Raw genomic sequence first — 25,402 nt, forward strand, 5'->3', positions numbered from 1 at the left:
AATCAACCCAAAAAACAAGTAAGTGTGGTCACTTTAATATTTGACAATAGAAACCTCAAACCAAAAGTAACCAGAAGAGATATATAAGGACATTACATACTCACTAAAGAAAAAGAAATCTACCAAAAGAATATTGCAATTCTAAATATTCATGCATGAATCACAAGGGTACACAAGTTTATGATAGGAATACTACTATAGCTAAAACCACATAATACCCCACTCTTACCAATAGACAGGTTACCCATACCAAAACTAAACAGAAAAGTGTTGCAATTGAATGGCTTTATAAATCAATTTGACATGGCATGTCTCTATAGAATATTCCAACCAAACACTAAAGAATATGATTTCTTCTTAGCAGCTCATGGAACTTTCCCCAAAATTTACCACATACTAGAGTAAAAAAAACAAGTCTCAACAAATATAAAATTGACATAATGTCAATTCAAGAATATATCGATAATATTATCCACCATAATCAAGATACCTTCATCTCAGAGATTCTGGGACAGTTCAACATATATAAATCAATAAATGTAATCCACATACAACAGACTGAAAGACAAAAAACACATGATCATTTCATTACATACAAAAAAAATGCCATTGACAAAATACAGCATCCTTTCATGCTAAAAGTCCAGGAACATATCACAATGTAATAAATGCAATTACAGCAACCCTACAGCAAACATGAGCCTAAATGAAAGGAGACAAATTCAAAGTATTTCTACTAAAATCACCAACAAGGCAAGGATGTCTACACTCATCATACTTATTCAACTGCTCATAGCACTGGAAGTCTTAGCTAGAGCAATAAATAACTGAAGGAGATCAGGAGGACACAAAAGGGAAAAAAAATAAATAAATCAAAGTATCTTTATTTACAGATGATATAACTTCATACATAAAAGTTCCTTTAAAAAATTCACCAGAATACTTCTAAAACTTACAAACAATTTCACCAAAATAGTAGGATACAAAATTAACACAAAAATCAGTACTCTTCCTACATGCATTAAAAGCAGACTGAGAAGGAAATCAGGAAAGCAACACCTTTCACAATAGCCTTAAAAAACAATCTTAGGATAACTCTAATCAAGCAAGTGAGCTTTGTATAATAAGAGCTGAGCTTGGTGGAGCACACCTTTAATCCCAGCACTTAGGAGGCAGAGGCAGGCAGACCTCTGTGAGTTCGAGGCCAGCCAGGTCTACAAAAGCAAGTCCAGGACAGCCAGGACTACAAGAGAAACCCTGTCTCGAAAGAAAAAAAAAAACTTTAGAACATTGAAGGAGACAGCAGAAGATGATAAGATTCCCAATGCTCATGGATCAGTAGGGTTAATATTGTGAAAATGGCTATCCTACCAAAAGCTATCTATAGATTAAGTGCAATCCTCATCAAAATTATATCACAATTAATCATAGAAATTGAAAAAAATCCTCAGTATAATATGGAAATACACACATGCATGCACACATACAAAGGGGGAAAAAGACAGAATACTTAAAACTAATGAAGACATCAACCTCCCAGATTTCAAGCTGTATTATAGAGCCATAGTAATAAAATGGCATGGTTTCAGCATAAAAACAATCTTGATCAATGAAACTGAATTGAAGATGTAGACACAAGTCTCCCATACATATGGACATCTAATTTTTGACAAATTACACACTGGAGAAAAGGTAGAATCTTCAACAAATGGTGTTGGTCAAACTAGATGGTTATATGTAAAAGAATCCAAATCTTCACACTTTACAAAACTCAACCCCAAATGAATCGAGCACCTCAACATAAGACCACATACTCTGAATTGGATAGAAGAGAAAAGGAAAATAGGCTTGAACTCACTAGCGCACATGTGTGCGCGTGCACGCACACACACACACGAAGACTTTTGGAGGAGGATACCAACTGCACAGGCACTAAGACCAACAATTAGTGGATGAGACCTCATGAAGCTGGAAAGTATTCTCTATGATAAAGAACACTGCGATTTGGGCAAAGTAGAAGTTACAGAATGAGAAAATATTTTTGCCAATTATATATTCAATAGGGGATAGTATCCAAATATCTTTATAAAGAACAAAACACTTGACATCAAGAAGACAAACAACCCAATTAAAAATGTAGTACAACTAACGAGGGTATTCAAAAGATGAAACACAAATGGCTAAAAAAAAAAAACACTTATAGAAATGTCCAACATGCTTAGCCATCAGTAAAATGCAAATCAAAACTAGTTTGAGATTTCTTTTTATCCTAGTCAGAGAGGCCAGGATTGGTAGAAACAAGTGACAGCTCATGTAGGTGAAGATGTATGGAAAGGGGAATATTTTTTTTTTCACTGCTAGTGGACATGCAAACTTGTACAGCTACGGTGAAAATCAGTTTGGTGTTCCTCAGGAAGCTGGGAATAGATCTGCTACAAAATCTAGCTTTACTATTCTTGGAAATATACCAAAAAGGACCCTACATCCTACTACAAAGATACCACCAACAAAAGAGCATGCATAGGCTGGATCTAGACCCACTATACATACATAACAGATGTGCAGCTCAGTCAACATGTGGATCCACTAACGATGGGAGTAGGGGCTGTCTCTGACTCTGTTACCTGCCTTTGGATCCCTTCCCTTAGCTGGACTGCCTTGTCTGGCCTCAGTGGAGGATGTGCTTAGGCCTGCTGAAACTTGAGGTGCCAGGATGGGTTGGTACCCTCTAGGGGCCTCCCTTTCCCTGAGAAGGAGAGAGTGGGTGAGGAGAGGAGCTGGAGGGTGGGACTGGGAGGAGAGAAGGAAGGAAGCTGAGATCAGGCTATAAAGTGATTAAATAAACAAATGGAAGGAGGAAAAACTACCTGCTTATGTAGAACTACAGCTAACTACTTATCTTAGCTTCTGTTAAACTGCTTGCATTTGCAAAGCTCCCTGCAGCTGCTGAGCAAGAGGTCAGGACATTGTTTTTTCCTTATAAATCCCGTGCTCTGGATAATCAGTGTTCCACTTCCATCCCAAATACCCGAGTGTAGTCCCAGCTAGTTGAAATAAAGACTTCGTATTGGCTATCTACTGTATCTGAGTGGTCATCTCTGGTAGGCTCCCAATAACATTTGCTCATCCATGTTCATGGCTGTTATTCATCATAGCCAGAAATTGGAAACAGCGTATATGTCCATCAACTTATGAATGGATAATGAGGATGTGGTACATTAAACAATGGACTATTAGTGGCTGTTAAGAAAAAAATGAGAATGTGAAATTTACAGGTGAGAGGAACCAAAAGGAGAGAAAAAAAAAACTATGAGTGTGTTAACCCAGATTCTAAAAGACAAATACTATATGTTTACTCATATATGGATGTCAGCTTTGTAAGTTTTTGATATGTGTGCTACAATCTGGATAACCACAGGTGTTAGGTACTCGGTAAGGATCCAGAAGGGAGAAGAGGATCTCCCAAGGGGGGAGAAATCGAATATAATGTTATGTAGAGACAACAGAGAAACTAGAATAGGATTAAATAAGGAGAATGTCGGAAGAGAAGAATCTGTGTGGGTGAGGGAAATGAGGGGGGCCAACTAACACTAACAGCCACTTGAAAAACCATATGTAAACCTGCTACTTTTGAAACTTCCTAATGTATATGTTTAGATGTGAAAGGAATCTGCATGGCATCGCCAAATAATAGGGGGACAATGTCCCAACTAGACACTTATGCCACCAAGTAAAACCCCCCAGTGCCAGAAATAGGTTAAATATATTGAGTTTTTTGGCCAAAGATACCCCCAATGAAACTTCCCAAATATCACAGGTTATTGCCAAAACTATTGACTAGTATCTAAAGCCCTATTGCAAATGACATTTACTTATCACTATTGAACACAGAGAAGACAAATTGGGGGCTTAACTAGATTTAGCCCTGCTGACTAGTGTTCACACAACTAGAGGGTACTGTGTAAACTATCAGGAAAGAAATGATAATCATCAGTAAATATCACTTCTGTGCAAAACATGCGACCTACAACAGCGACATGCCTGCCAGATATACTGATGCAAAAATGATACCAATGTTATACAAGTAATGTTATACAAGTAACCAACTACTTCCTGATTGGTTTTAAGGCTCACTTCTTGAGATATAATCCTTACCTGACATTGCTAAAGTGGCCAAGAACCAGGGACATAGCTGGGTCATGGGCCTAGGGTTAAGCCTACTACTATGCTAAAGGAACACAGGTGTGAAATGAGTCCTAATGACGTATTGCTATACCCATAGATCAGAGCGTCACTTAACACACATCAGAGAAACTTCTTCTTAGAGCAAATGAGAACTAACTCAGAGGCCCACACTAGACAATGTGCAAAGAGTGAAAAACTTTCACATATTCGGTAATAATAAGATATTGTTTTCATCAAATACCTCCCATCAAGACTCAGGATTCTATTTGGAAGAGCAGGAAGAAACACTAAAATGACCAGTGGTGATAGGTGACACAAATGAACCGTGGTCATTGCGGCAACATGCACAAGATGTGTACCAGTTCCCAGCTCTGAGAGTGGAAGTAAACACAGGGCCCCGCCCCTAACCAAGTAACTATCTGCAAGTGATACCTGTTGGCAAACTGAAATTCAGTTTCCTCCAGTGGGTGGATTGCCAGTGGGATATCAACCTCTCTCCAGGGCAGAGCCCCATGTCCAGGAGCAGCTGACTAACAAAAAGAACTCAGTGGTATTTTTGTGGAGTTTTCATTTCAGTTGCCTTATGTTTATTTGCTTACTTGTTTATTGTCTTACTGGTCTCTTGCTGGGTTTGGTTGTTTCTGTTTTTTTTTTTTTTCCTTTTATTTTGTGTTTTTGTGGGCTTCTTTTTTTTTATTTCTTGTAATTTGTTGCTTTCTTGAAAGAGAGAAAAGGAACATATTTTGGGGTGGGTAGGAAAGTGGAGAAGATCTAGGGAGAATTGAGGTCGGAGAAAACATGATCAAAATATATTATATGAAATTTATTTTTCAACAAAAGAAAATAAAAATACATGCTACTGTAAATACTCATTACCACAGTTTTAGAGCTCATATAAATAAAATCATGAACATACACAAGGAACAAATGTCGACTCTTTCTCTCCCCTGTGCATTTCTCATATTACTGAGGCTAAAGCAGAGTTCAAAAATATTCCTTCCTTATGAGGTCAGTGAATTCTGATCAGCCAGTTGTCTCTGTGAGTGCTTTCTCTTACACAAGCGGTTAATTCTGTAAGACAGCAAAAAACAGCGTTCAGTCCATCGGTTCAGAGCTACACAAAAGTCTACCTTGGTAAAGAATGGTTTGAGGGACATAGAGCTCGAAGCTTTTTTAACTGAAAAAAATCCTTTCGAGTGTAAAATGATCATGTGGGGAATTTGGTAATTTCAGCATCAACATAGAGCAAATTACTGAAGGTCCTGCTGCTAATAGTGGAGACAGCTTCAAGCAGCCCAGGCATACAGAAGGATCACTTTTTAGGGCAAAGGGTAGTCGCCATGACCACAGACACAGACCTCGTGCATCAAGTTGATGGCATCATTTACATGGAGGCCCCACCACCATCAAGCACTTCGACTCACACGAGAAAGAAAAATGCTCCCAAGGCCCACTTGAAATTCTGATTAATAGGTTGCTCAGTTACAGAGCCAAGATTTGCAAACAGTCTGCTCTTGGTGCTTTGTCCAGAACCGTGGTTCATGCGCGATGAATGGGGGCCTGCAGTGATAGAGCTAGGAGCATCACTCAGGCAGCAACTTGCAATTCAGTCCGCCCTGCATTTGGCACCACAGCCAGCAAGCGCTCCAGCTGGGCGGCGGAACCTCAGCCAGCCCTCCTCACCTGAGCTGCCAAGTTTGGCAGTTGCTTGGTTTTCGCCATCCAGGCTCCCCGAGTGAAGGGAAGGAAGAAGCAGGCCCGTGCTTCTTAATGGTGAGGACGCTGGAAGCGGTGTGGGGTTTGTTGTTTTAAGAACATTCTTACTAAAGAAGGTCAGTTAATTAAGGAAAAAAAGAACCATTCTTTGCACAAGAAGATGAGGATGATCAAGTCGGCATGGAGGGCGTCCTGACTGGATCTTTGCCATTGCTTCCATTCCGAAAAGCAACTGAGGCTTTAGCCACAGAAAGCAACCGTGGCAGTGAAAAGCAGGGACTCTCCGGCAGGCCTCCCACTCGGAGATCCAGCTGCTGCCGCACAAAGAACCTGGTTGAAAGGCAAAACGGTTTCAGGTTTTCCTGCTGTGGTCATTAGACATGTGAGCCGCTCTCGGAGAGTGTGTTGGGCCTGGGAAGCCAGGCACCTGTTGTCGGCAGAAACACAATACACTTATTGATTTGAGAGGGCTGCACGGAGTAACTAGAGAGGACACACACAAAAAAAATCCGAAATAATAAATGGACCCATTACCCAATGACGTGGCAAGGGGGCCTCAAAAGGAAAGCCATAGATCCAGCTTACTTTATCTAAGGCAGTACAAAGCGGAGAGGATTGTTTATGGGAGGTTGGAGGAAGGGCAGAGGGAGACTAGCAAGGAGGAAAAGTGCTGGTTAATAGAAATGGCGCTGTACTCGAGGCCATCGGAGAGAACCTTTCTGATTTATCTTCTCCCGAAGCTGCCGCTGCAGCGATTGAAGTGACTATAATAGCCCAAGAGAAATGTTGGTGCTATTAGATGGGTGATTGATGGAAACGCTGCCAAAACAGCTAGGGAATTTGTCAATGTGTGTGTGTGTGTTTTTTTTTTTTTTTGAAGTTTGTAAATGATGACACTGGCAACGTGTAAACAAACTCGGCTCAGCAGACACACGTCGTGCGGGGGCCCCCAAAACTGACATGCACTTGTTGGATTGCTCCAATTACAAATCATCAGCCAGAGTAAGGTTCTCCCTTCTCTCAGGCCAGGGCAGAGAGGGGCTCAGGCAACGTACAAGACGTGTTAAAGAAAGGCAGCAAAGTAAGTCTTTTAACAGACCAAGGTACCATGGTGGCAGGCCACTTAGCAGGAAAAAAAAAAAATGCATCAAGTCTAGAGACGTCTGTAATCTACACTCAGACTCCGAATCCCATAGCACCATTTGGGTGAGTCACAAGACTTTTTGAAGGTCAAGGTTACAACTGCTGCCACTCTGGTGTGCTTGATAACTGCAAGTCTGATTTTTTTTTTCCCTCTGTCAGATTCTCTTCCCAAAATATTTCTTGGAAAAAGTTTCTATGTCCAGAAGTCATTTCTGATTGTCACTGGGTGATGACCAGCTTTATTCATTGCAGTGTACCTCTCTTCAGTGTTTCTCCCTCCCACGGAGATTGTCTGGGGAAATGGGTTCCAGGCAGCATGCCCACAGGAAGGTGCAGAAGTAAGGAAGTTCCGGAGAAGCCCTACACTCTTCCATTCACTAAACAGATACTGGCAATACATAAATAGGAAAAACTATTAATTATCCGTCTTAATTAGAGTTACTATTGCTGTGATCAAATTCCATGACCAAAAACAAGTTGGAGAGGAAAAGGTTTACTGGGCTTAAATTTTTTTCCACATTGTAGTCCATCACTGAAGGAAACCAGGGCAGCAACTAAAACAGGGCTGGAGCCTGGAGGCAGGAGCTGATGCAGAGGCCATGGAGGGGTGCTGCTTACAATCTTACTCCACATGGCTTGCTGAGCCTGCTTTCTTATAGGACCCAGGACCACAAGCCCAGGCACCACTCACAATAGACTGGGCCCATCCTCCATCAAAGAAAATGCTCTACAGGATGTCCCACAGCCCCATCTTATGGAGTCCTTTTCTCAATGGAGGTTTCCTCTCCTCGGATAACTATAGCTTTTGTGCAGTTGGCAGAAATCTAGCCAGCATACTATGGAATCACAGTTGTGCTAAGTGCTGTGAGCGGGAGGGGGGGGTGTGAATGGTGCTGTAAGCTCATAAAATGGAGATCTGAATAAAGGTTATGTGGATAAAGGAAGAATTCCTTAAGCAAGGGACATTTTAGTAGCATTCTAAAGCATAGGTAGGAGTCAGGTTAGCACAGGAGAGGGGACAGAAAGATTCACCCAAACAGAATACAAAGCTAGAAGTCCCAGAGGTATAGGAAAGCAGTGTCCTCAAACCACTAAAGTCCACAGAAAGGATAAGATCAGGAAGGGCTGTTGGATTGTGTTAAGGACTTAAGCTCATTATATGTGTTTACAGAAAAGGCCAGTGGCAGATTTCAGGAAAGGCAATTACATGTTCAAGTTATATTGTAGAAGACCATGCTGTCTATTCAAAGTATGCTCCAAGGGCACAAAGCATGCATGTATGTCAGTAAGGATGTTATTGCAGTGTTTTAGATAGGAGTCATGGTGGCTTAGACCAAAAATATAGCTACATTAATGAAAATAAATCAACAGACTGGAAGGCATCTGAGGGGTAAAAATCTGCCAGTCTTGCTGACCAAGTGGACATAGTCAGTGACAGGGTGAAAGGTAAAGGTGTCCCTCCCTGTTGTCAGCTGTTACTTGTGGTATGGATAGAGGTAGTACTTTTCAAATACAAGTAAATGTCTATGCTGCAAAAACAGGTCCAATAACAGATTTATGACATCAGGTTATTGCTCAGTACTAAAACTCCTGAGGCTGGGAAGGACGGCTCACTGGGTAAAACACTTGCCACACAAGAGTGAGGATATGCACTCACAGCCCAGGGATCACAGAAACCTATGTTTGCAACTCTGGCACTGCCATAGCAAAGTGGGAGGCAGAGACAAGAGGATCTTAGAAGCTTTGCAGCCAATACCCTGACATATATAGCACTGAACAACAAGAGACCTTGTCTCAAACAAGATGCACATGAGCTGTGCAGCACACACACACACCACAGAAGGAGAGAGAATAAAAGATGAAAATCTGGGCTGGAGAGATGGCTTAGGGGTTAAGCACTGACTGCTCTTCCAGAGGTCTTGAGTTCAATTCCCAGCAACCACATGGTGGCTCACAACCGTCTATAATGTGATCTGATGCCCTCTTCTGGCCTGCAGGTGTACATGCAGGCAGAGCACTGCATACATAATAATAAATAATACATCTTCAGTTTTTTTTTAAGATAAAAAGATAAGGTAGGACAAAGCCTAGACAATAGGAAACCAAAAATATTTTACTTTCTTCAAACTATCAGAGTTCTAAGGCAAAACAGAAAGGAAATCTGATATCCTGCAGAAATGCAAAAAAAGGAAAGGGCCATGCCAACTCTAATCATGATATTGAAAATTGAAAATACAAGAGAGCTCTAAGTTCTGGATATGAAGAAACCCTAGGAAGGCAGAGTGAGACAGAGGCCAGTCCCCCATGAGGGAGGTTCTCAGGAGCAGATGTGGAGCTGGCGCTGTAAATGCAGGAGAGACAAGCATGCCAAGGGAGGCCATTGCCTCAACAGCGTTCCCCATGCCTCTGTTCAGCAAATGGTGATCCCAGTCTTGATTTTGTTCCTGTTGCATTTTTTAAATATGAGTCGGAAAGAAGAAATAACCTGAAATAAGTTGTATGTTTTTCTGACAAGCTAAGTCAAAATGTTTTCCTGTTTTCTTACAAGATTTCACAATGAGAATTTTTAATTGAGGAAAAATAATTTTTTTTTCATACAAATCTGAGAGCAATTTCTTCAGTCTCCTTGGCCACCACATCTAGCTCAAATCCTCTCCCCCGAGGCTACTTAGTTCCCCAGAGCGCAGCCCACAGCTATGGAGTCCCGCAGTCACAGTCTGATTCTGGGCCTGAACCACACCACTACCCAAGGGACACAAGGGAGACAGGGCTGTCAAGTTATTTTTATTCTCTGACACCCCAGAGACAGAGCTGCTTTGCAAAGGGACCAGCAGACACATCTCCTACAAGGCACTGACTGGAGCTGAAAGTCACTTAACTTTCTCTGTCAAAGACTCTTCCTGCAGAAATGCAAAAGGAAAATGCAAAAGGAAAATACCATTGAAGCAAACTGAAAGCATGTCAGTGTGATTGGCAAGCTGACTCCTCAAAAGAAGAAATAATTATTGCCTAATAATGGCAGCGTGTATCAGACATGCGAATTTTCAGGCCACCATTTGTGCTATTGCAGGCTGCCTGACATCATAGGAAGTCTTTTGTGGCTTGTGAGGCAGAACAGTGAAGCAGCTTTGGCCTCATCGTTTGATGGTGGCAGCCTCGGTGACAGTAGCATATAACAAATATCTCCCACACGTCTGTCTGTCCCTCCTTGTTCTAACCGCCAGACAAAGCAAGTTAGAAGGAAGACACCTGGTGGGCCTGTAGTCATGACATTTACCATTTTTAGCCTGATAATTTTCCTAAGCAGATTAATAATCATTGTTTGCACAGTCTATTTCAGCCAGAGAAAAATTACTTAACTTTTCATTTTACTGGTTTCTAAAACAAAACACAAAAAGGAAAGAAACTTAAAAGTAAAACAAAAAGGCCTACCCTTTGCCTTCTGAACTCTGAAGGCCTTTACTGAAATATGCTTTTTACGTATGTGCAGTAATCTCTTTTTACAGTCTTCCTTTGAGTTTTGTCTTAGTCAGTGTTCTATTGCTGTTAAGGGACACCATGACCACAGCAACTCTTACTAAAGAAAGCATTTAATAACCCATGTCCTGGTTAGGATTATCATTGTTGTGGCGAAACACCATGACCAAAAGCAACTTGGAGAGGAATGGAATTTCTTTCACTCACAGTTCATTATCCAAAGCAGTGATGGTAGGAGGTGAAGCAAGGCAGGAACCTGGAGGCAGGAGCTGATGCAGACACTATGGATTCATGCTGTTTTCTAGCTTGCTCTCAATGGCTTTCTCAGCCTGTTCTATTATAGACCCCTGGACCATCAGTCCAGGGATGGCCCAACCCACAATGGGCATGAATCATTAATTAAGGAAATGCTTCCACAAGCTTGCCTACAGCCTAATCTATGGAGACATTTTCTCAACTGATGCTTCCTCCTCTCTGATGATGCAAGCTGACATATAAAATAGCCATTACAACTGACCCCTTGTCAACTTGACACAATAACACATCACTTTGCAATTAGAACCTTTCTTTTTTCATGTATCCCAAAGATGGCATGCTAATATTAATATCGCAATATAAAATACAATAACTTTAAAATTCTTTTACAAATCCAAACACTTTAAAAGTTCAATCTCTAAAATATCCAATCTCTTTAAAAAAAAAAAAAAAACCTCATTCACTTTTAAAAGTTGAAAGTCTTTCAGCTGTGTGCTTCTTCAGAAATCAAAATTAAATTAAATACTTTCTCCAAGAGGGAAGACCAGGTCACAGTCACAGTCTGAATAAATATAAACAAAGTTTAACTCTATAAATAACTCAATGTCCAGTTGTCTGCGATTCACTCTCGATCTTGGCCCCTCCAAGGGATTTGGGTCACTTCTCCAGCTCTGCAGCACACCCAGCTTGTGTTCTAGGCTCAGGGCAGCTCCACTCCATGGCTGCTGCTGTTCTTGGTGGTCAGACCACAAAACTGGCATCTCCCAAATGCCGAGCTCCTGCTGCAACTGGGCTCCACTCTCACCGTAGTCTTTCCTGGCCTCTCTTCAGGGCCTCTAGCCCTGCCACATAGTGCCAAGCCTCGGCTGCTCTCCATGACCCCTTCATGCCTTCAAAACCAGTACCAACTGGGTGACTCTTGTTTGTTTGTTTGGTTGGTTGGTTGGTTGGTTGGTTGGTTTTGTTGGTTTTTGTTTTTGTTTTTGTTTTTCGAAACAGGGTCTCTCTGTGTAGTCCTGGCTGCCCTGAACTCTCTTGGTAGACCAAGTTGGCCTCAAACTCACAGTGATCCACCTGCCGCTGCTTCCAAGGGCTGGGATTAAAGGCATGTGCCACCACACCTGGCACTCTTAAACTACCAAGTTCAGCTGCCAGCAGGAGGTACAACCTTGGCCCCTTCGAGGATGTAGCTTCTGTGTGCTGATTCTTAGAAAACACTTCCCAGAAGACTTCACCTCAGTGGTGCCGGTCTCTTCTTAATCACAGATGATTCTTTAGCCCCAGCTGACCAGAATCCATTGTCCCAACAAAGCAAAGGTTTTACTTTGACAGTTCCAGTCTCTTGTTAATCACAGTCAAATCACAACTCCAGCTGATAAGACACCACTGATTCTTCACACAAATGGCCCAACAGAGTCTTTGCTTCCCTCCGAATCTTCAGAAGCCAGGCCTCCACTATCTGCACTGTTCTTAACATTCTTATCTTCCAAGCTCCTACAGAACAGATCACTGAGCTCGCAACACCCAATGACTTTTCTGGTCCCACGTTCCAAAGTTTTCCCACAACCATCCCAAAAACAACATGGTCAGTTCTATAACAGCAATACCCCACCATCCTGGTACCAGCTTCCATCTTAGTCAGTGTTCTGTTGCCATGAAGAAACACTGTAACCATGACAACTCTTAGAAAAGAAAGCATTCAACTCAGGCTGGCTTATAGTTTCAAAGGTTTAATTCATCATTATCGTTGCAGGAAGCATAGTGGTGCCCAGGCACGCGTGGTGCTGAAGAAGTAGATGAGAGTTCTACATGTGGATCCACAGGCAGCAAGAAGAGAAAGGTGCACTGGGCCCACTAAACCCACCTCCATTGACACACTTTCTCCAATAAGGCCATCCCTGTACCATCAGGGCCACGCCTCCTAATCTCAAGTAGTTCCACTCCCTGAAGCATTTGGATAGATGAGCCTGTGGGGGCTGTTTTTTATTCAAGCCACTACAAGCTCATTAGCTTTCTAAATGTTCGTTCTCAAGGAATGCAAAACACAGGATATTGGAGTGCAAGTTTCTAAGGCCTCTGAAGATAAAAAATATATTGTAAGGAATACTGAAGGGAGGGAATCTATACATACATACATACATACATACATACATACACACACACACACATATATACATACATTAGTGCTGTGAGGGCATATCCTTTGGATTCATGTAGCCACACAGACTTACCAGATTCTAGGTCATTCATTTAGCTATTTCAGTAAGAATACATTAATCACTTACTGTATTCTAGACAAGGGGCAGGTTGCTAACTTATTTCATCTAAATATTTCTTAGTGTTTCCCAAAAGAGTGTTTTATATGCTGCCTTCTGAGAGAGAGAAAAAGAGGTCTATTCCAGGTAAGGGGTGTCCTCCTGAAATACATCATCCCATTAGCCTTGCACTCAGACACTGATAATTGCTGCCTCCTGTCCATTCTCTCTATTATACTAATTAGTTGAACTGATGTTAAACCCAACGGCAATATGACTAGTGAAAGCATCCAGTTTCTCTCTTTTCTTTGCTGGTAATATTGGTCATCTAACTTAGGTTTTGGAAAGCTCATGGGAGAACACAGTTTTCCTGCGTCAGGGCCTGGGGAGAGGAGAAGACAGCCTCTTTACTGTCATCACAGAGATGGTCTATCACCCTGGGTTCTCTGCCTTAGGGAATCTTGTCACATCAGAGCAGCAAACAACTACTCACACTGTTTATCAGAACCATTGTGTGGTCTTCCTGTCTTTACAGCCAGATTATTGTCCCAGCCCTTTCTGTAGTGAGATGTAGTCACAATAAGAATATGTAGAGAAGCTTGCAGCCCTACTGGGGCTACCTAATTTTTCCTTATAGACATCTCCTTGCTCTTTTGCTTGGAAATTGCCAAGCAAAGCAAACTTAGACGCCACATCCTGAGGACAATGCCTCCATCAGCACAAGTACCTGATTGGTTTGCCTTGGACTTTTAGCTACAAGAGAGAAAAAAATCTTACAATTCAGTCAATGGAAAATTGGGGTGGATCTGAATACTATTCTAAGTCGTGCCCTATTCACAGCAGGATATTCCCAGAAGAAAACCAACTAAGTACTTGGCACTGAGTTAGCACTCAGGTGGTAGAAGGCCAGTGAGCCCTGTTTTGTTGTAACCAAATGATTCATAAAAAGGACTGGCTTCGGCAATCTGGAAGGGAGACCAGGTGTCTAGTGCAACTAGCTCTAGGGGAAATAGCTGAAAAGAGAAACGCTAGTGTCTGTTGGCTGCTTGACACTGCTGAGAGGGAGTAATTGTGAGGAAGATTGTAGATCAGACAGGAACGAACAAGTCTTAAGGAGAACTCCGGGATTAAAGTAAGCTCAAAATTTGAGGGTTCACAGCTTGAAAAACGCCAATAGAGTCCAACACCACCTCCTAAAATATAAAATAAATAAAATGACAAAGTGCTTGGCGTGGAAAAGATCCATTAATTATTTGCAATCAAATGAATCAACATGTTGACCTGAAATCCCCATTGCAATCAAAACAATTAAGATGTTGAGCTTTTCCTGAGTCGGGAGGACTCACCTAGATGAAAGAACTAGGACCACAGCATGTTTCAAACTTGAGGCTCATACCTGAGAATGAAGAGCGTTGCTAGTTCTTCAGACTAGCTTGGCAGCTTACAACATGAGGTTTAGAGGGTGTTCAAAGAAACTATAATCTCAGATTTTAAAAAAAAAAGTCCATGAACTTGTTAAAAAACAAAAAACAAAAACAACAACAACAACAAAAACCTTCCCCCATCAAAGAAAAAAAGAATTAAAAAAAAAAGAGTCCTACCACTTGAACTGGCAGGAAACAAGTTGTCAGTGCTGTGTCATACCCAAAGAAGGTCCATTTCACATGAACTAGGAAAGTAAAGATGTCAAGCCAAGGAAGAACACCTCAGGGGCAGATCAGGTGCTGTGGGAAACAGTGAACAAGAAGCTGCCCCTGAAAGCCAATGAAGAACATCCTGGTCCTCACACTGGATCACTAAGTACCTGGCCTCTTGTACTTTACCTTTATGTAGAAATCTGTCTCGCAATTGGACTGCTTTTCAGCCAGTGTTATGTGTCTACTAGTGGTGGAGGAGTTTTGTGGTTTGGTTTTCTTTCTTTACTTAAACAGGGCTGGAAATAGGAGGCCCTATAGGTGCCCAGTGAGAGTAATTACTTATGACTTTTTGTAGTTATTTGAAGACAACTGATGTGGTTATTAACCTTCTTGATGGAGGAAAAGCTAAGTGTGGGATCTGGATAAAAATAAAATTGTACAAACTAGCTGATCATTCAAATATTTTTTTCTAATTTGTAGCTTATTGTATGTTGACAAAAAAAAAAATCAGAACTAAGATCAATGTTCAAGAAAAGATATTGGAAGTGGCTATAGGAACCTGGAACCAACGAAGAGTGAGTAGATGTTTGGTTGGTTGGTTGTGTTTTAGCTTCTTCTGTATTAGCAGGTATTCTACGTTATGTGAATTTCATCTTAGAGAAAGTGAACGAAAGTGACTGTTACCCACTATTCCCAACCTTGAGCCACAATAACCTCCCACTCATCTTCCTCTGGGCGCGTATTTACCGCCCCCCTCCCCCGAGAAACTGCTTGTGGGAAGCAGGCCTGTCAGTCTAGCTTGGTGATTGACATTTTCCACAGAGCCCCAGCCCGCGAGCCTCATAAGCGTCGAGCATCATAAGTGTCTATGGTTTGGCACTGTATCATGGGGGTTGAAAGCAGGCAGCATTAGTATTTCCCTAGCGCTAACGTGGAAGCCAGCATTACTCGAACTTAAAGTAAGCGCACAGCTGCTAGTTGCCGTGGCTTCGAGATACTGAAAGTTTCCACTCTTGTGTAAACGCCTATCGGGTAAGTACCAGGACAGACTCAGAGGAGAACCATGAACGTGGAGAGAACTCGGAAGAGAGCACAGCACTTCACAGGTTCCCTGTACATACACACATGGTGGCTCTTTCCTTCTAGACTTGCTTTCCCCCCCCCCCTTTATATCAGCTGTAGAGATTTTCTTTGTGCTTGTTCTGTTTTATTAAAGAGGCTTAGAACATGTGCGTGTCCCTTCCTCAACTCTGAAGAGAGGAGCAAGAGCAGCAGCAAGGAGAGCTACCGGAAAAAGGAGCCGCTGGAACACAGGCGAGAGCAGGAGATGCTGGAGACACCTCAGAGCAAGGAGAAAGGCTGAATGCGGCTCGGACCCTGCAAAGAGGTGTAAAATCAAAGGACTCAGCTCATGGCCACCTTGATAACCACTGACACAGAGTGAGAAAATGAACGAAGAAGTGAATAAAAATAAATAAATAAATAAATAAACAATAAGCATTCTCCAAAGTATACAGAACATGAAACAATGGTCAGAGTGGCTCCCCGCTATTGTCTTCCATCCTGTAGTTCAAAAGTGCCGTGCATTTATGGAGAAGTACAGATTGTTATTATCCAAACACCATTTGTAGCTTCATTACTAAAAATAAATATGGCCAATTATGTTTTAGGGACATTTACTTTTTTTTAATTTTGAACAAAAAAAAAAAAAAAACACTTTCTTCTAGAGGTTGTGCAGACTCTGAAATCACATAAAACAAACTCCGATGCTGAATATTCTTTGATGTTTGAAAATATTTCTTGACGGCCAGCTTTTTTTCAACTTTATTTGTTTTTTTTGTTTGTTTGTTTGTTTTTGTTTTTTTGGTCACTAAGTTGGTTGAAAATATGCAACCATCACTATACCAAGTAAGAGGAGCTAAAGACGACTGAACGCTGGCAAGAAGTCTGAGAGCAGTGAGAGGACCACAGCTTGATGGGATGGGCCAGAAAGAGCTGTCCTGCTTTCCAGACAGCTGGAACTCCTCATTCCCGCTTGACAAGTAGTAAATTGACAAGCTGTAAATTGACAGCTATTTTCATACCTCAGCAAGGCAGCAATAATATAAAAATAATAGTTTTGAATAATTACTGAGCTACAATTATCTTCCAGACAGACTGGTGAATGTATGATACAGATTACTTCAATTTATCTTTACAACGACTCTGTGAGGGAAGCTAGGTAAGGTTTGGCTTAAGTGACCGAGACCATGCCTGGAAGCATGACACATAAGGTGGCCATGGCCCTAAGAAATATCTGGAAAGAGAGAACTTGAACTGAGGAACTGTTTCTGACGCAAGAATGTGCCCAACCTTCACGGGATGAAGGCCATGCAGTCTCTCAAGTCTTGAGGCTACATGAAGGAGCAGTTTGCCTGGAGACATTTCTATTGGTACCTTACAAAAGAGGGCATCCAGCATCTCCGAGATTACCTGCACCTACCTCGGGAGATCATGCTTGCCACCCTGCGCAGCAGCCATCCTGAGACTGGCAGGCCTCGGCCCAAAGGTCCAGTGGGTGAATGACCTGTAAATTTCACAAGAGAGGAGGCAGACAGAGACACCTACAGTAGGGATTCTGTGTCCCCGGGGTGCTGACAAGAAAGCAGGGCCTGAGGCTGGGCCTGGGCCTCGGCCTGGGGCTGGGGCTGGGGCTGGGCCTGGGGCTGGGCCTGGGGCTGGGGCTGGGCCTGGGCCTGGGGCTGGGCCTGGGGCTGGGGCTGGGGCTGGGGCTGGGGCTGGGGCTGGGGCTGGGCCTGGGGCTGGGGCTGGGCCTGGGGCTGGGCCTGGGGCTGGGGCTGGGGCTGGGGCTGGGCCTGGGGCTGGGCCTGGGCCTGGGGCTGGGCCTGGGGCTGGGGCTGGGGCTGGGGCTGGGCCTGGGCCTGGGGCTGGGCCTGGGGCTGGGGCTGGGCCTGGGCCTGGGGCTGGGGCTGGGGCTGGGCCTGGGCCTGGGGCTGGGGCTGGGCCTGGGGCTGGGCCTGGGGCTGGGGCTGGGCCTGGGCCTGGGGCTGGGCCTGGGGCTGGGGCTGGGGCTGGGCCTGGGGCTGGGGCTGGGGCTGGGGCTGGGGCTGGGGCTGGGGCTGGGCCTGGGGCTGGGGCTGGGCCTGGGGCTGGGCCTGGGGCTGGGGCTGGGGCTGGGCCTGGGGCTGGGGCTGGGGCTGGGCCTGGGGCTGGGGCTGGGGCTGGGGCTGGGGCTGGGCCTGGGGCTGGGGCTGGGGCTGGGGCTGGGGCTGGGCCTGGGGCTGGGGCTGGGGCTGGGCCTGGGGCTGGGGCTGGGGCTGGGGCTGGGCCTGGGGCTGGGGCTGGGGCTGGGGCTGGGGCTGGGCCTGGGGCTGGGGCTGAGGCTGGGCCTGGGCCTCGGCCTGGGGCTGGGGCTGGGGCTGGGGCTGGGGCTGGGGCTGGGGCTGGGCCTGGGGCTGGGGCTGGGCCTGGGGCTGGCGCTGGCTCAGTGACAGAATTCCAGTTTAGAGGCGGCTTTGGTCCTAGACATGGTCAGCCACGCAGTAAAGTTGGAGATTGTGTTGTGTTGAATAAACTGTAAAGAAAAAAGGAAGGAAGGAAGGAAGGAAGGAAGGAAGGAAGGAAGGAAGGAAGAGAAAGAGAGAGAGAGAGAGAGAGAGAGAGAGAGAGAGAGAGAGAGAGAGAGAGAGAGAGAGAGACAAAAAAACTAGCTAGCTGGGATTGGAGGTGGTGGCTGGGGAAAAACGGAAGGGAGAATGTTATAATTTATTTTTTAATCTAGTTGGACAAACCAGTGAGTAAGCCAATAAGCGGTGTTCCTCCGTGGTTCCCTCTGAGGTTCTGTCCTGACTTCCCTAAATAAAGAACTGTGACCTGAAAATATAACCTAAATAAACTCTTTTCTTTCCTAAATTGCTTTCGGTCAGTATTTTATCACAGCAGGAGAAAATAAGCTAGAACAACTGCCCAGTGCCGTTAGAACATGTAACTGGCTTTAAATCACACGAAATCAGACAAAGTGGAATATCGTTCCCAAAGCCATTTCAGTAAACGCTTCGTGACTTTTCTTTTAAATCTTGCTGAAATGAGGTTTAATTATAAAAATGACTTTAGAATTTCTCATTTTATAAGAATTGAACTATTCCAACAGCTCAGTCACATTGTCTTCCCTGCCTGAGGCCTGTTCCACACATGCGTAGTTTTAAATACTTGCTCGTATTGGATCTGCTGGTTTTATTGAAGCCACTACCAATGAGAATTGAATCCAGAATCAGATCCCAAATTCCTGGGAAACAGACAAAAACTCCTGTTTTTCTACACTTACACGATATATATATCGAGAAGCCAAGAATGAGGTAACAACAACAGGATTCAAAAGTAGGAAATAAACATTCTGCAAAGAACACTGACGTCTCTCCTGTCTCTGCGGAAGTCAGAATGAAGGCAGGAAACACCTGCAGCTGAAACAAATATGCCCTCTATGTATTTTCAGGGCAGATGTTGGTACCAGGGAAGCCAAGACACTGGGTACTACATGCCGGAGGGGTTGTCTGTCTGCAACTCCGTAACCGTGAGGCCACCAGGACTCATGCCAGAGGCAGGGGACTGCTTTCTGATGACTAAGGTCCCTTGAGTCCACAGAGCTTCCAGTAAAGTGCTTCCTGCCCTAGACGTCTTGTCCTCTTTTAATCAGCTATGGACGCTGAGCACTGAGTCAGAGTCAAAGCTGAAGACAGCACCCAGTGAGACACTGTCCCCATAGTGGACTTCCAAAGGCAGAAATAAGAAGCAATTAAAAATAAAATAAGGCAGATCAACATAAAAATGTGCCGAATTCAGTGCTTCTAGGTGTAGTTAGTAAAAAGAGAGATGCGGTAACTGTCACAGCCCTTTCTCCACCACTTCATAAGCTGCCTAAATTAATCCCACAATAGCCTCTCTCAACAAGCATCATCTTTCCCTTTTCATAGCTGAGGAAACTATGGCTGAACAGGGAGAGATGCAATATCATATACATATACATATACATAGGAAACATATACACATATATAGAAAACACTAAGAACCACACCCACAGATGCCAAACATCACCAGCCCACAGTAACGCTGCATTAAGGATCCTGCAAACAGCACCCTGTCGCATTGGACGAAGATGGTAGCTGCTCTGCCTCCTTTAGCATTTTCCTCAAATGGTGGCTATCTTCCAGAAAGGGAGAGAGAAAAGGTTTATAGGCTTATTTTAATGAATAAATAAATGCAAGGCTCGCATTTTCTATTTTTCCTCTATAAATTTTCTCTTCTAATTAATGAATAGCTGCACTTGTATTTTATTATTGGTAATTTCACAAAGACTCCCAGGGTGTTACACAGTTGAGTTGGGTGTAAAGAAACAATGCTAGCTCCAGGCATGGAGATGAGTGGATTTAGAGGCACTAAATCAGGAAACCAAATGGGCTCTCACAGCTCCACACAGTAGAATTAGTTTCAAATATTCAACAGACAAATCAAGTACCAGTATTAAAAGCCCCGGAGTCGAACACTGCCTTTTGCTCATTTTAAAATCCACGCTGTGAATTTTAAACTCTTGATACCATTTCTAAGAATGGTATCTTTTAGAAGCTATGGTTGAGAGAGACCATGAAGGGTCAAATCACTGCCTCTTTGTATAATCTTCATAATGCATACAGAGATACAAACAATTTAAAATTAAGGAATTCTGAATTATTTCTCCCTCTTGATCCTCTGTGTCATGGCCTATGTCCGTATCTCCTAAACTCCATTCACATACCAAAACTTACTGCGACTTCGTTAAGTGCCTTGTCCTAGCAGATCAGTACTTTCTTTGGAACTTTCAGATGACTACCCTCTCAAATTTAAATGAAGAATGGAATTTTCTTATTGCAATCGCAAAGGACAAACAGCTTCCACTGCCGGAAACTGGGGACTGCCATGATCAACGCATCATTATTTTAAGAATAAGACAACGGATTTTTGTACCTCTGAGGGTCGCATAGCATGTTGCCCTCTGTGTGCACACACCACCTTGGTTAGCACAAAGCATAGCGTGGTCATCTCCCTGTTGCCTTGAACTGTTCTCTGCTGTCAGGAGCACGTAGGGAAAGTGTCTTTCCCTCATCTCCAATGAGATCAGCATAGGGGGATCACTTTCCCCAGCAGTGAAAGCCTAGGCACGTCTTTCAGATGCTCACCAAGGTGAAAAAGAAAACAGTGCTTTGATAGCCTGAAGGAATTGTTCCCCTCTCTTTTCCTCCTGATACCCGAGCTATCGAGCTATCGCCGGTTGGTATCTGAGATGCTTTTTGCGAGGCCTGCCTTAGCCACAGGGGAAAGAGAGTGCACAGGAGGGAATGCAGAGCCACTAGGCCTCTTCTCCGAGGCTGACAATCAGGAAACAGCAGAAAAAGTCTGACCTAACCGTCCCCAGAGAGCTCCCCGATGAACAATAGTGTCTTCCCCTCTAAGCTGCAATACAGCTGGAGCGCATCCACTTCTAACTCCATCACATCTGTAGCTTGGTAACTGAGTTTCCTAAACAAAATTAAAGCAAGTGTCAAGGTGAAATTGAAAGTGAAACTGGCAGCAAAGGGCAAATCTCCAGGGCCCTTAAATGGATTGGAAAACCCATTGGCAGTTTCCAACTAGGTCCCTTGCCTCAGGCTGGCTTCAAACAAGGAAATCACACTGCAGCCTCCTCTCTCGATAATTTTATCAATACATCAGGCCCTACAACGTCTGTGTGCAAACAGTCTTGTGTTTAGTTAGAAAAGGTGGTCCTGTGTGTGATGTTCGAGTGCTTCCTGTCGCGAATAGATGACCCTTCAAGCTCCAGCCATTTCCCCCAACACTTAAAGGCAGGCCCCTTCTAAGCAGCCGCCTGAGATAAGCATGGAGCACACAGTTTGCTCCCTTGGATGTAGAATTTTCTGTGAATTTAGGTGAAAGTGAAACGGTAAGGAATATGTCAAAAAGAAAAAAGAAAAAGAAAGCCCCCGAAGGGCTTTTTGATGTGTGTACACTCAGTGGCGTAAGCACTAAATAGTCTGTCTGCGTACTTTCCTGTAGACAGACAAGACGGTGCCACCTCCCTGTCAGGGATACCTTAGTAGAATGTGGGCAGGGTCAGAAAGAGAAATAAGAATTTTTGAAGTGAGCCTCCCCCACCCCCCGCCACACACACACACACACGTTATGCAAAGTTAAGGAAACAGTAATAGAAACAAAGCTCAATTTCCAACACTTTCATTTCTGAGTGAACACGGGGTGTTAGAAAATAATAGTATGGTGTCACTATCTAACAATCTATTTCTTGCCTGCAGAAAACAGGCAGCCCTGGAAACGCCAGGCAGCCGCTGGGCATCACGGGACGATTTCTGCTCTGCAGCCATATTCACTGCACTTAAGAAAGCTAATCCGTTCACCAAATCTGCCATGCTGCCTCCTGCTTTGCCTTCATTCTCACAGATACGGGAGCTCAAGGAAGATGATCTGAGAAACTCAGGTTTCAGCAAGCTAGGCATATTGAGAGTGAATTCCCCCTCCCACCCTCTCTTTTGCAAAATACTCTGGACTTAAATTGCAAAGCTTGGAGCCAATGCGTCTGGCTCTAGCCATTTCATCATTCATAACCTTGTTATGCAAATACTACAAGTATAAATTAAAATTCTAATTGAACTCTAACCCTGAAAAGTAGTCCCCCAAAAGCATTCCTAAATGACACCAAACTCCCAAGCATGCCTGATTGTGTTTGCTGTCAGCTTTTAAAGAATTCGACTAAAAATAAATAGCTGAATGAGCATTCGGCTTGATGTTGTACTTTTCAAGCATTTTATGCTATGCATTCTTTGTTTCAAAACTGCTCCAAACAAGGGTTGGCCCTTCGATGCCTAAAAGCAGAATCAAAGGAAAAACAAGTGGAGATTTAAATGGATCTATCGCACCTTCTGGAAACTTTGTTTCCATTATCTCTGGAGGCCTGAGAAGGATCACCTGGCTATTTCAGAGAATACTGCTGTCGCCCTCTCACATAAAGTTGTGTTATTCAACGGTCTTCATTTTACACAAAGCCTCTATAGAAGGTAAATATTTATGACTCACAGGCAGCACATCTCTAGTCCTGTTCAATATTATTCTCCCACAAAACACTAGGAATTCTTCAAGGTACAGGCCAGGCCCTCTCTGAAGAAAACTTCTGCTGCCAGCTTCCAGCAGGCAGATGAGTACTCTGAGTTTCCTTCAGGCAAAGATCTTGTTATTATGAAAAGTCTGTGAGAGACTTTCTGTTGCATTGACTACTCAGGCATTTTTTCTTAATAAGCAGGAAGTAGACATTGGGAAGATAGAACACTAACAGCTCCGATTTGAGTGACATGGGACAGTTTCTGTGGCCATAGCCATGTCTCCTGCTGGCCTTTCTGTGGTGAAACAAGATGCAGGCTCCCTGCTGATTTCCCCTGCCTGTCAAAAACTGCCTGGTAGGAAGTCCGGGGAGAAGACCAGAAAAGCCAGCATTAAGCTGGTTCCTGGCAATTTCATTTTGTACAGGTAACAATGTCTGTGGCCTCGGGTCTAAAACAGAGACAGGCTTGATCTATTTCCTTGCAGGGTGTTTGTGGGAGACTCAGAGAAATAACTTGTGTGAAACATTTTGAAAACGTTTTAGATGTCAGCAACTGTAATCTAAGAAGTATTCTAATACACTACAAGAACCATTGCAGTTTGGTGGTGGGAAATTATTGTTATCCTGCCCTGTGTGAGGGTTCAAGAATTGCTGACGAAGACCCCAGACTCAAATAGTATGGAAAAGCAGAGAATGCTTATTCTGCAGAAACAGCCAGCATGCAGGGGTCAACACCACTCATACAAAATGGCGACCACGAGTGGAGCTCACGGGCTCCTTTTGAAGCTAAGAAGAGGAACTCCGGTAAAAATTGGGTACCTTTAACAGGATTGACTGTGCTCATGGTAAGAAGCACTTGTATGTTCCTCATGGGTTTGGACTTTAGGGGAGGAAAAGTGACTTCACTGGGACTTCCCTCATATCTGATTTCAGCTTCCTGCCAAACGTCAGGCCATTGTTCATTGGTTGCCCTTCTCCAAGAAACCGCCTGGCGGCGGCTGCTTTCTGGGAAACTGAAGCTTAGGCGTAACATGGAGGCCGATTTAAAATGGACTGAGTTTTGACCTCTCCTATGGATGTCGTGGATTAGGGCACAATGCTAATTCATGGAGTCCATTTTGAGTTCTTCAAGTTGAACAAATCTGCTGTCTTCTTCTTCACATTGAGAAATAACATGCAACATACACTCCCAAGGAGAGTGCTATTTGCTTGAACCTCTGTTCTTAATTCCATTGTCCTTCCATTCACCTTTTAAAACAGCTTCTTGGAATATGACTTTAAGATTTCAGAAGCCTGAATGTATAACTGTAACACTAAGTCCTAATGCTAAGAAATCTGCGATCTACATTTATTGCTACCGAAATCACAACAGCTGAGAACTGGAGCCAGCTTAGATGTCCATCACAGGGCAATGAATAAAGAAAATGTTATGTATGTACATCAGGGAATTTTATTCAGCCATAAATAAATTCATAACATTTGCAGGAAGGAGTGAGACTGGAAATACTATACAACTTATACAAATATTGTATATTTCCTCTCATATCTGGCATTCTAAGATCTAATTCTTATATGTGTGTTTGTGGGTGGATATATGTCCTAAAACTAGAAAGAAGACCATAAGAAAATAAACTAAGATCTTAGGAGAGAACAGAAGCAGCATAGAGCATTAGAAATACAGATGTTGGGAAGTCTTCTTGCTGAGCTGCATCATTGTCAGATGATGGAGCCGAGCAATAATGATGCCAATCAGCATCCCAGCCACTCAGATGATTGGTTCACACCAAATTATGAAGCACGCATCCCATATTCCTACAGAAAGTGCGGCAGGAGACACTGTGAAGCTGTCCAAACTAAAATAGAGAAAGATACAAAGCACATGCATCTGTGTCAATTTTAAAAACATTGTTATCATGTTGTGCTCAGAAATCTCTTTTAGCAGAATATATTAATAAAGAAAAAATGTATATTTGGAGCAATGGAATTAAATGTATTTTATTTATGAAAGGATTCAGGCTGTGACTGACAGTAAGAATCAAAATACTGGACTGGACTTTTGGCATCTCTAATTAGCATGTGTCATTGATGAGAACAGAAGAAATGCACTGATCAGGCAGATGATGGGTTCTGCTTCTCACACTTGACAACCAGTTAGTATTGGACAGAAACCAAAAATGCTCTTGGTTCTATCTTTAGTTTTGACCTGGCCAGAGGCTAGAAATACTGAAATTGCCTAAGGGCTCTAGTTTGTGTTCTGCTTTCTTGTGTTTAATTTTTCTTGTCCTTTTACACAGCATGGGCAGCTCATATAAAGCCACGCATGATCAGAAGCATCATTGGCCCTTGACGGTGTGCCTGACACACTGGGCTGGAGAGGCACATGGATGCCTTGTGTCAGGGCTAACTGGACCCACCAGCTTCTTTGTCTCAACCCAGAAAAGATCGATGACAGCCCTTTCTTGGGACCTGTTCCTGATCTGCAGGAGCTCTACTCACTTCCTTTCTCTAAGCCCTCACCTAAAATAAAACTTCTGACAAGTTTTCTGTGTACGAAATATCACTCTTCCAGTTCACAAGACTAGAGATATGGGACCTAT

The sequence above is a fragment of the Acomys minous genome (genome assembly GCF_964271855.1).
Source record: "Acomys minous genome assembly, chromosome: 10".
Lineage (NCBI taxonomy): Eukaryota > Metazoa > Chordata > Mammalia > Rodentia > Muridae > Acomys > Acomys minous.